At 40.1% G+C, this 16,103-nt stretch overlaps 1 protein-coding gene and 1 long non-coding RNA gene across 7 annotated transcripts in view; one reads left to right on the top strand and one right to left on the bottom strand.

Annotated features, from left to right (window-relative positions):
- Positions 1-16,103, top strand: part of LOC122624511 (neurobeachin) — a 162,253-nt gene that overhangs the window by 47,362 nt on the left and 98,788 nt on the right. The window lies entirely within an intron of this gene.
- On the bottom strand, positions 13,627-14,094 carry LOC122624516. Its single transcript, XR_006326478.1, has 2 exons — positions 13,836-14,094; positions 13,627-13,778 (listed from the first exon to the last, which is right to left on the bottom strand). It is a non-coding gene; the product is annotated as an uncharacterized LOC122624516 (long non-coding RNA).

The raw sequence follows: 16,103 nt of genomic DNA, 5'->3' as shown, positions 1-16,103 counted from the left end.
AACTAATTGAATTTTTCCCGTTTTTTTCTATTTCTTTCCAGGTGAGTGTTATGGCTGGTCCCCAGACAAATATGCAATTTGCACGTAAGAAATTCTGCCATCGAGCAGCGGATCCATCATGAGGGTTGGGTGTCCATCCCAGTCTCAGTTCCCTGGTATATTCCCCTATCTACCTATCCACTAATTTCCCCATGCCATGGCCCACTCGCAAAATAATCCCAGAGATTCGTGGCGCGTTCCATTTGTCAATGTGCAGCACGTACTCAATCTTCTGGCTTGTCAAACTTGGCAATGTTGCAGCCAAAAATGTTTGATGTTCGTTCAAGAGGATTGGTTGGCAGCAGGAGGGGTTTTCCCAGTTTTCCCGCTTTTCCCCTGGGCTTGTGGATGTGTCTTATGAAACACTCAGGGTCACATTCTTAAATGTGATTAGCATTAGTGCCTTTTAGATGCGCGTTTAATCATAAACTCTACTAAATTATTTGTTTTTGATGCAACATAAAGGGTTGGTTTTCATTTTTATACTTTTTTTGTGTAATGACATATTTATATATTAAATAGTTTTTGTTTCCCAGCGTATTCTTGGTTGTATTTTGTTTTTAATAGCTTTACTTAAGGTTGCCCCAGGGGGCTTCACAAAATTTTTTTCCTACCCACCACGTGCCACTGAATACGTGAGTGTGTGGGATTATTACTGAATGTTAGTGCCAGTGTGCGTGTGTGTGTGTGTGTACGTGCTTAGCAAATACTTGTCTATAGTTTCAGGAGACGTTGAGGGGAAACAGTATGAAAAAACTGGAGATGATTCTATTAGCTAAACAAACACAAGCAAAAGGATCGATGGGGCAATGCAGCAGGACAGTCTAAAAATATCAACATATTTCATTCTGTTCTCAGCACACACACACACACACATGCATACATACATAGCATATCCTTGCAGGTCCTTTGTTGCTGTGCACATAACGAAATTACAAGTTGCCAATAATAATGCGGCGGTGTGAGTGAGTGTGTGAGTGAGTGGGTTAGCATGTGTAGGTGTGCCTGCAAGGACTACAAAGGACACGTCGCTCAGTCAATTTCAGTTCAGTTCAGTTCAGTCAGCTGTCCATCCAAAAGCGTTGCGATGGTCACTTGCTGGCGGGCACCCTCTTCGTTATTGTCCATGTCCATGTCCACTTCTTTTGGCCCCAACACGCTCCCTAGACTTACCCCACCCCACCCCACCCCACCCCCGGCCACCACCCTTTGCCCTCGTTGCCTTTCACGGTTCAGTTGCTCTATTAATGCAAATACACAATAAATAAACGTGCAGTGCAGTCAAGAACCCAACCAAACTCAGTTCGAGTCCATTTGAAACACATAGAAAAAATGTGTGCTAACCGCCAATTAAATGATGGCAAATCATACAATACATACAAATTCATTTAATCAGCATGCTTTCCGCATCTTTCATTAGAAATCAAACAAGTATTTAATATACTGTTGAAATGCGAGCACATTGGGCATAAAACTAATATCACTGTGTTGTGAGTATCGCCTATTTTCAAATGTATTTTTTTTGGGTGCAGGTCAGTTGGTATTTTGTACACCGCCCAGCGAGCAAATAAAGCGCCAACTGAACCATTTCGTATTCGGAATTCAATACTCGGTTGTTTGGTGCCAGCAATGCCAATTATTTTCAGCTCTGAGTCATAATTTAGCAAGTGAAAGCCTGCACATGACGATGACGATGACGATGAAATTGCATTCCCTATAAGCTCCCTATATCGCTTAGTAGCTAAGCTATACATACTCGCATACAAAAATGGTTTACCATTTGGCTAGCATGTGCTGGAAGTTTCATTGCCTTGAACTAATAATTGGCGAAAAGCTGTAACAAAGTTCAGCCGCTTTTCTTTGGAATATTTAAAGCATTTTCCCTCGACCCAAATCCAAATGCATTGTTAGTGTGCGAGTAGTCTAGTCACAACGAGTGTTTCATATTAATGAATTGAATTTGGTCGCAATAAATAAAGTTTTCATGCTATAAATTGCCACACAAAGTGTTGAATGGATAATTTAAATTATTGCTTCTCCGTCACAATGAAACGAAATTGAGTTAAAGCTAGTTTAAACATTTTGTATGTAATTTAAAACTCACAAATCGGTTTAAGTTCTGTAGAAACGCAAAGATATTGGGTGCAACTTTAAATCGGCATATTTACCATTGACCCCAATAGAAATTTAATTGTTTTCTCATTACAAACATATCAAGGATATTAAACTTCCCATTGAGCTCTAAGGATATTCGAGGCCCGCTTATTGAGCGCTTTTGTTTGCCCTTGTTCCGGAACCAACAAACATTGCCCCAAACCCCCCGCCCCCTTTGTTTTCCTTTACCAAAAAGAAAAAGGAAAAAAAAAAAAAGAATGAACAGATGCAAAAACAATGTGAAGATATTTTGCGGCGCAACCTTGAGGTGCACCACACCCACAGCCAAACGCCTTTCATCACCCACTCCAATTTTTGATACCATCCCCCGTTTTCCTTGCATGTAAATTTTCCCTGGCCCGGGTGGTTATTGATTTTCACCACCACACCCCCCATCCTCCACCCCAAGCGCCCTCGTTGTTTCCATCTATATATACATATATATATAAATTGTTTTTCTTTTTTTTTTGTGTTTTTGGTTTGTTTTTTTGTTCGCATTTCCTTGGCTGCATCAAGTTGATTATTATTTATATTAAAATCAGCGAACGAGCTAGCAAGAAAAACAAAAATCAAAGTTTTCTGCTAAAATAAACGCAAAGTTCCCCCGATAGAAATGGGCGAGGTGGCTGAGATGGGCGAGAGTCCGTCTGGCATCTTCCGCCTCATATATGGGCATTATTAATTCCGGTAAAGCCTCCAAGCCTTCAAGCCTCCAAGCCTCCAAGCCACCGAAGGACAGCGAAACCATGGAAGAGCTCATTAAAGCGAAAGGGCCAGAAGAGTGGAGTAGAGACGCTGGTAGAGATATGGCAACAGGGCCAGCAACTTGCAATTTCAATAACTCATTGTGAGCACACAGTGGTCGGAGGTCCTTCGTAACTAGTATCTGTTTTACATATTTTTTTCACCTTTCATTAAATCATTTAGAAATTGGAAATAATGTATGATTGCTTGCATTTTCAAAGCGATAGTGGAGAATTCATAAAAAAGTTGAAAAGCATTGATCGCAATGTTCGTTGGCTTGAATATTTTCCACAATTTTCGCAGGCACCTCAACGCACTGTGTTGCCGGTTCGGTTAGATAAGTAAATGAGGAGCGTGCAAACAGGATGGGCGATGGGCGATGGGGAAAGTAATAATAGTGGTGGTTTGGAATCGGGTGTGTAAGTTGGTCTAGTGCTATCACAGTTTGCTCCAATTTCAAGGCATTACGCTTATGAGAATTTATGTTATGTGTTGGTGGTTGCATACACATACTTGCACACACACACACGCCCAGTTGGCAGGACCTGCTGGCGCCCTGCTGAGCGGCTCGTGGCTGCTCGTCCTTCGTCCTGCCTGCGTCCTGGCTGCGTCCTTCGCCCTTTTTGGCTGGCAAACGCTCTTGATTCTGATCCGATTCCCGCTTCTCAGTTGCCAGTTTGTACTCCTGTGCCCTGCAATTAGTTGAGCATGATAAAAATGCTGTATGCCGACGCAGAGTGTCCTTTTCCCATTAACCACCCCCACCCCACCGCATTCCCTGCCCGAATGCTCATTGCTCCTGCAGTTTTGCCAACTCATTTGGCGCGATTTACCTACACGCAGCACACACATACTTAAACTCGCACGGTTGCACGGCGAGAAAAAAACCAACTGAAACATATTCATTTGTGTTTTTATGCAACTTAATAATGTGGGTAGGCTTTGATATGGCGTGTTGTAGAGATATGATGGCATAGTTTTTGCACTAAACGAAACCTAAATGAATTGCAAAGCTTGAGGGTTGCGATTTTTCGCTCTGTGCATCCACACTAATAGCTGCCATGTACTTGAAGCTTTGACTGCGAACTCTCTGCCCCTTGGGGAAACCCCTTAGAAGGACCTCGCATCTCGTTTCCTGTCATCATCGCAGGCGGCTGCCTAATGAAGTCGCCATCGCACTGTACCCACCGCAAAACTTTGTCTGCCATTCCTGTTTGCTGTTATTAGTTGCGGCAGAAAATGGCAGAAAGGCGGGCGGAAAATCGGAAAATACGGGCGGCGGGCGGCAAAAGTATCATGTTGCAATCAATTAATTATGTAATTTCTTAGGCCCGAGCGAAACAACAGTCGCATAGTGGAATGAAACCACATGAAAGGCAAATGTTCTGCGCCATACTCTGCGAGTTGAAATTGCTTTTAATGGGCAAAGACGGAAAAGGCGAGCCACATGCATATTTTGCTTTCATTTAATGGGCGCTCTTTGCCTCAAAGAGAATTCCTTTGTGTTCCACTGTCCATTCTTAAGTTTCGTTGCTATAAATATATATAAATATAAAAATACATACGTATAAAAACGAGCGTGCACATTCCGCTGCGCACACATAATCTTCGGCTATTATGAGTTGGGCCACAAGGGTGAAAGTTTGCAGCTGGTGGCAGGTAGTGATAGCATCACAATTTATGCAAAACATGACAACAAGAAACGGGTGGAAAGTGGGTGTTGGTTGTGGGTGGTGGTACAGCACGGTAAGCTGCTGAGCTGCCGAGAGGGGAGGGAAAATTGCTGAAAATCTTGCATAAATTGCTGGGCGCTCGAAAGTATGCAATAAAAATCACAACAAACATGTGTGTCAGCCAGAGAACTGCAGCAAGCCACCGGCACCCTAAGTGCACCCGGTAAACACCGGGTATTTCAGCACCCGGGTGTTTGTAGACACTCTATTTTCAGCAAAGACAAACACCCGGGTGTTTTGCCACCCGGGTGTCTTTTGCTACTTGCACAAAAACACCCGGGTGTCTGCTGTGCAACAAAGTTTAGGGTGAGTGACGCGCAAGCAACGATCGGCCGCAGGTACTTTTCTGTATGCATACAATTTGTATGGGTGGAAGCGAGACGGTCTCAGAAATGAAGGGTGAAAGGGAACACCCAAGAAAAAGGTCGGGCACATGTTTTTGCGTTTTGATCTACCTAATGTCTTAACAAAAAACAATCTTATATATTATTAAATAATATTTATACATTATTAACACTATTCTATTTCTATTGTTTTTTCGCTTGTTTTTTTAAAACAATTTTATTTATTTTAATTTTTTATTATTTTTTTTATAAAACTATACATTTATAGAAACAAATATTAAAATTTTTAACAAAGCAAATAATATAATATATAAAAAAAAAAAGTCTATTTCGCGTTGTTTAAATTTGTGTAAAAAGAATGCAAAAAAAGAGGCTATCTTCAGATTTTGGGTATAATATAATATCGTTTTTCAGGAAATATGCTACCACAGGCACTCGAGTGTCTAGTAGACACCCGGGTGTTTGGCGAGACACCCGGGTGTTTCCGAGAAATAAATGAGTGTTTTTGCCACTCATCCCTTTTTGGGCACTTGCCTTTTTCTGCATGTTTGCCTTCTCTACCCTTCGTTATGAGTGGCGAGTGTGATCGGTACCCGCTACCTAGAGTGCCGCATTGATTCGGGTGCCCGCACACCAGGGTGCCTGCAGACACCCGAATATTTTGAGCGGGTGTTTGCAAGTACCCGCCGTGACCGGCGTGAGTGGCACCCGATACCCAAATTTGTTGAGTGTGATTAAGGTGGCAAAAAAGGCTACCCATGCAGTTCTCTGGTGTCAGCCAGCCCAGTTTTTCCCATCCTCTCAGCTGTCTTTCACCTTTTTCTTTCCTTTCTGTTGAAAACCCCACCCTTCTCCTTTCTTCTGCAGCCCTCCAACCATCCGATTTTTAGCGTTTTTGACAAGCTTGACTCTCAACAAATTTGAGTGTCGGGTGCCACTCACACTGGGCATCGCGGGTACTTACAAGCACCCGCTCAAAATATTCGGGTGTCTGCAAGCACCCTGGTGTGCGCGCACCCGAATCAATGCGGCACTCTACGTCGTGGGTGCCGATCACACTTGCCACTCATAACGAAGAATAGAATAAAAAGGCAAACAGGCAGAAAAAGGAAAGAGCCCAAAAAGGGATGAGTGGCAAAAACACTTATTTATGTCTCGAAAACACTCCGGTGTCTCGTCCCTCTCCATTTCCACCCAGGTACTCACCCCTTTCCTCAAGCTCTTTCCACGTCAGAGCTGACAGCTAGTTGTAGCTCCTGAAAAATAGCCAGCTCAGGCACTTCCTCCAGTAGGTCGACATCACATTATTGATACCCTCTGCTGCCACAGATCACATATCACTGCACCACTCACTCACAATTATTATATAAAATAAAACATCGAAAAAGGTGTTTGCTTACGTAGGACTTTTGAGAAGCGCAGAGGAGGGCACCTATATTTTGGTATTATTTAGTATTATTTAGTATAACGTATTTAGTATTATTTAGTATTTTGTTTTTAGTATTATTTAGAATTTAGTTTTTAGTATTATTTAGTATTTCGTTTTTGGTATTATTTAGTATTTAGTTTTATTCATTATTTCCTTTTAATGTAACGTAATACTTTCAACTATCTTACTTATAATTTTATATTTTCACTTTGAATGGCAAAACACCCGGGTGTTTGTTATTGCCGCAAAAAGAGTGTCTTCAAACACCCGGGTGCTAAAACATTTTAAAGTGTTTCTTAAGTATTTGATTTCACTTTAGGTTCGTTGTAAGTTTGGGAATCTTTTTTTTTTATTCTGTTTTTTTAGTGCTTGGTGTTGCATAAATCTCTAAAATTATGCAACACTGGCTAGTGCCACTCCCTGCCGGTATTAACGCCCCCGCCATTTGGCGCCATGCGGTAAAGCTTTTAATTAAGGCATTTGCATTTTATATCAGTTCTTTATATATTTGGATACGTATACGCGGGTGTGTGTGTGTGTATAGATATATCTCCGCATACCATTGCACCTGAGCGGTGTGCCGCAAGTTATGCAGTTGAAAAAAAAAGCTGAACATTTTTTCCGCACATTTCAGTGGGGTTTGTGCATTTTTTCCTATGCTGCTCACTTTTTGCATACTTTTCTTTTGTTGTTTGCAAATGGCGAGCAGTGCTTTTGTATCTTAATTGATTTCGCTGCATGTGAGGGTGCGTGTGTGTGTGTGTGCTTCTGCCTGTGTGTAAGTGTGCTAATTTTATGATTTGAATAGTGCCCTTTTCCTCCGCACTTTTCCGCTTTTACTGTCTCTCTCTCTCTCTGCTTCTCTCTTTCTCCTGCACACATCCTGGCATCTCCCTTTTCCCTGTGCGTAACTGTGTGCAATTAAGTGAAAAGTGCACACAGAAATAGAGCCCAGGAAATTGCAATTGTATTTGCCCGTATGTTTGTTTGTGCGTGTGTGTGTGGTGGCGTGTGGGGTGTGGGGTGTGTGTGGGGTGTGTGGACTTAGACAATGAACCCAAGTGCAATAATTAATGAAGCAGGGCAAATCGAGGGAGCTGTAATTTGATTGATTTCCCCACATAATGGCTATTTTTCAGTGTTTTTTGTTCTGCTTCCGCTGTGAAAAAATCCTCTATGAAATGAGAAAGGATATCTGAGATGGCGACTTTGATTACATGTTTGCCCATGCTCTCTAATTGCATTAAAAAAATGCATTTTAAAAGCACTTGATTCTTTTGTTTTTTTTATGGTCTTGGAATGAGCGGTGCTTTTAAAAAGCATATATATAAATCCAGTGAAACTAGTAATAGTAGAGTTCATCCTGCCTTTAATTCCTAGAGAGAATAAAACCTATGATTTTCCATCAAGATTGTAATAGTAATTGCTATTATTCGACGAATATTTGACAATTGTCCGCAAAGAGTTCCTGTGTTCAAGTTTGGCAAATCCAACTGCAATCCAACTGAAATTAGAAATGCAACAGCAACATATGCAGGACATGTTGGCCATGTTGACACAACTGGCAATTTGGGGTCCAAAATGTTTTGCCCTGTTGCTAATGCCACGGCCAGGAACCAAGGACCAAAAACTGACTGATTGACCATGTTCAGGTGGCATGACGCCAATTTACTTGTTGTTGGTGCCAATGTTGTGGCACTCGCAGACACAGCTGCTCCTATATCGCATATGTATTCCATATTTATATATATAGATATATATATATATATTATGCACTTAATTGCAATTGTCTGCTGCTAAGGAGACTGCATTTTGGTCTAGGGTTGCCAGCGTCCAGGGTTGTCGCGTGTGTTTATGCATATGATATGCAAATATTGTGGTATCAGTGTATCCGCACACACAGGCAGCAGAAATTGCCTTGCATCTGTTGGTTCTACACTGTGCAAATGCAGTACTAGATTTTGCTAGAATGCTGGCTTTTAGTTTTAGGAATTTAGTTAGGATTTTGTATCCTTTTGGTGGGGAATTCAAATTCCATTACGGCATTTGTCGAGTGTATGTATGTGCACTTGTATCTCGTAATTTTTGCTGCCACTTTTGCAGCAACCTTGCGGTAGAAGGGAAAGACAACAGCAATTTACACAACACATTTGCTTAATTTATATTTATAACCTTAGTGCACACAATCGCACGGCGGAGATGGCGGTGAGATGGTGAGATGAGAGGCACTAGTTTGTTTTTTGCATTTGCATAATCGCTGCATGGTGGCCAGAATTTAAGCTCCCCCGTTGACTTTTGCATTTTGTTGAACTTTAAAGCTGGAATTGCCGACTAGACAAGAGGAATTGCCGCCGCAAAAACCGAAACCGAAGCCCCAACCATTCCGGCCATGCCATCCATTAGTCATTCGGAGGGGCTCCGTTGCAGGGGGGAGGGGTCTTTGGGGTTCCATCATGGGTGTGGATATAGGGGGGTAATGGGGGTATTTGCAACCTAAAGGGTTGCGTCTGCCACTTGAGACGCGCTGAGAACGTCCGGCAGCGGCAAATTGCAATTGGTGGCAGCCTGATGTTGTCGGCTGCATTGTTTACACTTGATTCCTTTTTTTTGTTTTCTTGTTTTTTTTTGTGTTTCATTTATTAAAGGGTAAAAAAGGGTGAAGACGTTATTTTAGGGCTGTCGCTTTGTGGCCAAATATCATTTCCTTTTTGTTAACTAGATGATTTTAAATTACTTCGTTTACCATTTCAAGGCATATGCAATTAAACACATTTTACGCTACACAATTCTACAATTTCTTTATCCTTTGCCTCATTTAATTGTATTTGTTGTGCATTCTTTATGGCACATTTTTTGTTGCACTGCTGATTTTTTGCGCCTCATTTGCCATTCCGTTTTCATTAGGCTGCAGCGCAAAAAAAAAAAAAGTATTGCCCACTTTTTGGGGCCGCATGCCTCTAATGATGCAGAAAAGCAAGGCGATGATGAAAGGACGCAAAATGTTCAGCCATACGAAATGTAATTACAGATGAAAATGCAATACAACAAAAGGCGGGAAAAGCGGACAAGCAGCGCAACAACTTTTCACAATTTTAACTTCAGTTGCAGCAGCCGCCGCAAAAAAGTCGAAAGGATAAAATCAAATTTATTTTTTGTGTGTCCCTTTCCTTTTTTTCCCCCTTTTTTTCTCTTTCGGCTGCTACTGCTGCTTTTGGACTGAAATAAACCACAAAGCGCAGTCATTGCTGCATCATCCTCAATCGGTGGTGCACATACATATATACAAATATATATGCATACAAACATACATATATATGTTTGTAGTATACCCCCTCTTGCGTCCTGCCATTCACCTTCAGTTTATCGTTTTACATTTTTTTTTTTTAGTGGACTTTGGGATTTATGCGCGCACTTGAATTTGCATTTGGCCACAGACCAACATAAAAAGGGGTTTTTGTTTTATTTGCAGCCGACGGTTTTTTGTTTGTATTAGTTTTTTTTTTTTGGTTTTTTCTTGTTGTGCACAATAGCCGCAACAAAGCAGAGAAGAGAAGCAACTTTTTGCGCGGGGAAAGCTGAAATCAGAGCAAATGAGGGGAGGCGGTTCGGTTCAACAGTTGAATGGCAGCTTAAAGCGGCGCCATGCTTCGCTTGATTCATATAAATGGCCGGCGAACATTTACGGTAATTTATTGAAACACACAACTTCCGCCGCCGCATGCAACATGCAACCGTTGACAGCGCACTGCACACAACGAAATATTTATCATTTTTAATTGGCAGTCCACAGTCCACCGTCCACAATGGGTGTAATGTGCAATGCACATTTTTAGATGAGTAGCAGGAAGTGCAAGTGGACTGGGTTTTAAAGCCAGTTAAAAAGCTGTCTACAAGTATGCATATAAAAGTGCAGCAATAGAACCAGAGAATGTTTCATTTCATACTTGAAGAGATATTTTGAAATTGAAGGTTTTGTTTTCTGGCTTTGCATTATTCATATTTCTGTGGAACAGTATGTGTTTTTTTTTTCTGTGCATTATTCATATTTCTGTGGAACAGTATGTGTTTTTTTGCGGGAAGCCTACAAGAGGCGAATATTGCATTCTATTGCCAACGACACTAAACATAAATCGGGCGAAAAAAAATTATGACCAAATGAAGTGAACTCAGAGAGTACACACGAATCAGCCAACGAGCACAGCACATTAACATCAAATGAAAATTGGCAATTAAATTATAAAATGAACGGCACAAATAAAACGGCCATAAATTGTACGGCATATCTAGTGAATAGTTTGCGATTCCAGTCGAAATTGGAATGCATTCAGCTGACAATTGGAATGGGTTTTCATGAAAACCTGCAGCATTTTATTGGTATCATTTTTGGTTGTTTTGTGGTCCCGCCTTTTTAATATATCCACCATTTATAGAAAACATCTAGCGATGATTGAAATTGAACACATATCCTTGGAAAGTTAACCTGTGAGTAGCGTTCATTAGGTTTAGTCCTTCTGCCACCGTTTTCGTCCTTCGTTTGCTGTCATTGTCAATTTGGCCTTCTAATTCTCGGGCTGATTTCCATTTGAGTCCATCGTCCACCCACCGATTTCTCCATTTTCGTTGGTCTGCGAGTGACATAAATATTTGATGGGGACCTCAGGGTCAGAAATTCGGGGGGGTAATGTGTAATGTGTCTGTATTTGTGTTGGGCAAATGTACTGCTACCCATCGAAATTGTTCCTCTAATTTGATTGTTTTTGTTTTCTTTTCTTTTCTGTTATTTTTGTTGTTGTTTTGCTTTTGTTCCTGTCGATTTACGTCACCCGAAATGCAAATGAAAAACGAATTTTATTTGCTGCCGTTTGCTGGCAACTAATTAGGCAGCGACATTTGTGGTCGACTTGCTGCCATTTTCGCTTTTTCTTTTTTCTTACTTACGACAAATTTCCATTTCAATTTCGCGTGATTTAATTAAATGTCAAAATGAAAATTTTCGGCAATTTATGCATGGCAATTTTCTTTGCCCCTCGAACAGAGGAAAGCAGCTTTGTGAAGCGGGCCGACTGGGGGGTTTGTGGGTGTAGGGGGTTGGGTGTTGAGCCACCCCCGGAAAAACTCACCCACAGAACCACAAATCTTCTGGCTTCGAGTTTGCTTTTGCTTTCGCTTAGATTTGCTTTTCATGGCCGCAATCCGCTAATGCGTCTAATTGCATTTTTGGGCTTGGGAAAGCAGGAAAGCAGCACAGTTTTCCCCGTACACGTGTGCATGTGTGTGTGCCTGATTGCAGAGGTGTGTGTGTGCCCGCATTTCCATGCAAGCCATAAAAATAGACTGTGGCAAATGGAAAGGCGCTGTGCTGTAAGATACATCGTCAAAAATATCTCATGGGTCGCGCATTAAACATTTAAACATTTTCTTTTTACAATAATTTGATCGATATCAATTGTACAAAAAGAAAATGATGGGATGTATACACATGTCCTCTTGCAAATCCCATAAATCAAGACCCACTTGGATTTGTCTCAGCCGTCGTGTTTCTGCAGATTTTCATCGCCTGTCTCGTTTATCCTGACAGAACCACACGAACGCACACTCACACACACTCACACACACCGAAATATCTCGGCTCGGAAAATCCAAACGAAAAACCCCGTCATGTGTGCTTGTGTGGGGTGCATTATTTCTAATTAGGAAAGTTTGTCTGTCAACTGAGGCGAGTGTGCGACAGACGGCAATGGGAAAACTTCTTTGACTTGTGCCGAAACCCAAACGGGCAAATCAAATTCAAGTAGCGCCAAAATGGCAAATGAAAATAAAGGCAGGAAAAAATGCAAAGGGAAAACTCGGATTTCTAGCTCTCGTCAAGCGCAATTGAGAAGAGCAAAGCTTGTGGCAAACACAATTGCCACACTTCATCATCCATAAACTTGGTCCAAAGTTAATGAGCAATCCACTGTCTCTCCCTCTCTTTCTCTCTCTATATATACAGCTGCAGTCAAAATAATAGTAGTGCTCACAGAGGTTTTCAAACAATCCAAAAAAACACCTTGCAAAACGTGTTCAGAAAATTTTTTTTAATTTTCAATGAAAGTTAACTCATAGTAGGTGATAATAATGAAAATTGACTTTGAAAAATGCATAAGACTTTTCAGAAAGAAATGAAAATGTTAAAATGGACCTAAATTTGATCGGTCAAAATAATAGTAGTGCATTTTTTCAAACAGCATCACAGCCAAATAAAACATTTTAAGTTTAAATGATAAAAACTATGTAATAGCCCTATATTTAATGTTTATTTTAGTATTTTGTTGAATAGCCTTTGTTGGCTATAACAGACGCACAGCGCTTATGCCTGGAATCAACTAAATTCTGGCATCTTTGCACAGGAACAGAGTCCCATGACCTTTGTACAGCTTTCCAGAGTTTAAAGCTATTACTCGGTTTTATTTCTGAGATTGCTCTCTTAACGTCACACCACAAATTCTCACTTGGATTGAGATCGGGTGACTCTGCGGGCCACTGTATGACTTCGACTTGATGGGCTGCGAACCACTCTTTGGCGAGTTTACTTGTATATATTGGATCAATGTCCTGTTGAAAAGTCCAAACAAGTGGCATGTCCTCGAAGGCATATAGGAGCATCATCTCGTTTAAAATTTTTACATATAAATAACGATCCATGATGTATTTTACCCAATACACTGGCCCAACTCCATAATACGAAAAACTCGCCCAAATCATAATCGCTGAACCACCGTGCTTAACCGTTTTTAATGTATATTTCGGGAAAAAGTCAGATAAGGGTGGTCGTCTAACAAACTCCCGAGAGCCATGGCCTCCAAACAAAACTATCTTGGACTCATCCGACCACAAAATATTCCTCCACTTCTCCAAAGGCCAATTCAAGTGCTTTCTTGCAAACTTCAAACGGAATGTTGCATAACTTGCTGCATGTTTTTTTGTTAGTAACGGCACTTTTCGTGGACTTCTTGAAATGAGGTTTTCATCTCCGAGACATCTTATTGTTTCCAAACTAAAATTAATTTTACAAGATTTTTTTTAGGGCTGCAGTGGACTCAAAAGGATTGCTTCTTGCCTGTCTTGTTAAGCGATCTACTGACCTTTTGGTCAATAACTTGAACCGACCACGAGATTCATTTGTTGGTTCATATTTAATTGCATTTCTAATCATTGTAGAAGAGCATCCGATAATATTTTGCACCCTGACATAAGTCTTTCCAGAAAAAATCAGTTTTTTAATGAGTTACCGCCTCTCGGCATTACAGTGTTTGCCACGCCCCATATATTCTGTACCTAATTTCAAAGAAGAGTCTAAAAATGATAGAAACTGTTAAAAAACACGCAAGAGTATTGTAAAATACCACAAACCTGGCTAAAAAGCGATTAAATTTAATTATTCTTGTCAATTTAGCTGGCACTACTATTATTTTGACTGGGTCAAACAAGTGCATCCTTGCAATTAAAGCCGAAAAAGAATGTAAAACGAAGAGAGAACCGAAAATAACTTTACGTTCTTAGAGAGCAAAGAATTAACGTCACTTGTGTGAAAAAATTATTTGAATATGTGAAGGCATAGAGGAAATAATGAGAAATAACGTGTTGCTTCACCGGCACTACTATTATTTTGACCGCAACTGTATCTCTCTCTATCTTTCTCGCTAAGTACACAGATATTTAAATACATGCATACATATTTATGCTGTTGTGTGTGGGAAAACATTTACATTTTGTATAACTTCCGGTTATCAAGTGCATAAGCATAAATGACAAAACCCATAACTCAAACACAGACAGGAAGCGGCAGAAATGTTTAACTTTTGCTTTCCACCAACTTTTACTCTCGTCCTTTGAGTTTTTTCCCCCCGCTGACGTTTCCGTTTTCTCACAATTTCAGGCTTTAAACTATGGAAATTTTCTGTCTATTAAATCACATTCCAAAATATTTGTACTTCTTCGCCTACGTGTTATTGGTATTGTTACGTTTTGAATTTCTTTGCCAAGGCACATTTTTATTGAAAGAAGTTTGTAAAATTGTATTTAATTGGCTATTTACATAGTTTCAGAAACTGTTTGTGCTTGCTCGAATTAGAAGCCAACTATTTCTACTGGTAAAGGAATTTTGTAAATTCTCTTTGATATGTTCCGACATTTCGGTTTAAGCTGTCTTTGCGGCTTTTAAAAATTTTGTTTACATTGTCACTCTTACTATTGAATTCAAAGGCATATTTCGACCAATTAGTTTTCATAATTTTGCGGGGGAAACTTTAATTTATGGTTATTTATTTATTTAGTTTTAAATATGTAGAGGCATTTCTACTCGCTGTACTTAATTGGGTTGTCATTTTTAATTTGCAAACAACGACTCGTGTAATTTTCATAATATCTATTGTGTCGCAACGACCAAAAGTGACAACCAACTCGTCCATTATCCTTCAGCGGAGTCCTTCGCGTCTATCGAAAAAAAGGCAATTAAACCAAAATGCCGTCCAGGTGGGCGTGATGTTCCATTGAATTTATCGTAATTGAATTTGGCAATTAGTATTCGACTGTTATCGGGCATAATTCATTGAATATTACTAACCAAATGTATGGTAATGAATGGAGAGCAATAAAAAGGAATGGTAAAGTATGTTCCCAGAGCAATCAATGGGAAATATTCAATTTCCAGTGATTAAAATTGGACGATGACACAGAAGTTTCACATTGGACGGCATATCATCGGAATCATTGTGTATATATCCGTATATATCCGTATATATATTTAATTTATTCCATCGCAGGACTAAAGTTTCATTACCGTTTTGACTTGAACTAGTTTACGAAATTCATTGCATACATCTTTGATGAAGTTTGGGGATTTTCGGGCTTGGCAAAAGTTTTTACATTATACAGTTTATGAACTTTTCTCCTCCATCTCTCGATGACTGATTTGTATTTCCATTTCGTTTCATAAATATTTAAGGTTCTTTAGAAATGCACACCTCTAAATACATATTTATTGTTAATTTTTTATTGCTCACCATTTAAAGTTGGAGAACAAACCACGAAGGACATGCATTTGCCAAAAATGTTTATGTACATTGTACATAAACATGTACATATGTATACGTGTATGTACATCCATTATTTATGGCCTTTTCCTATGCCCATGCAAACGCGGATATCTGCCTTGTTTCGCCGGCCATTTGCGAATCCAATTAGCTTAGATTAAACACATAAAATGCAATGACAATAAAATGAAAAAAATAAATAAATTCAAGAGCAAAAACAGTGGCGGGTATTTTCGAAAAGGGGGGCCTACAATGCAGCGAAGGGACATTCCTCCGTCGAGAGGGACAATAAATCTTGCATACAATTTATTGACAATGCTTTGGGGCGTTGAGCAAACAATGTCCTTCCGTTCGGTTCGGTTCGGGCCAAAAGGACAAAAGGGATATGCAGCGCGATGCGGCATTTTCCAGAGCGGTGTAGTTGTAGCGTTGTAGCGCTGAAACTGCACTGTATATATTTTATGTTTGTTGAAATTAACAATTAACGCGAACCAACGGAAATTCGCGTGATTTATTTATTTTTCTCCCAGGCATCTAGCAAAAAGTTTAGTGGAAATCCATGAAGGCAACGAGCTATAAAAGTTGT

The sequence above is a fragment of the Drosophila teissieri genome, chromosome X, assembly GCF_016746235.2.
Source record: "Drosophila teissieri strain GT53w chromosome X, Prin_Dtei_1.1, whole genome shotgun sequence".
Classification (NCBI taxonomy): Eukaryota; Metazoa; Arthropoda; class Insecta; order Diptera; family Drosophilidae; genus Drosophila; species Drosophila teissieri.
This window is presented reverse-complemented; position numbering and strand designations above follow the sequence as displayed.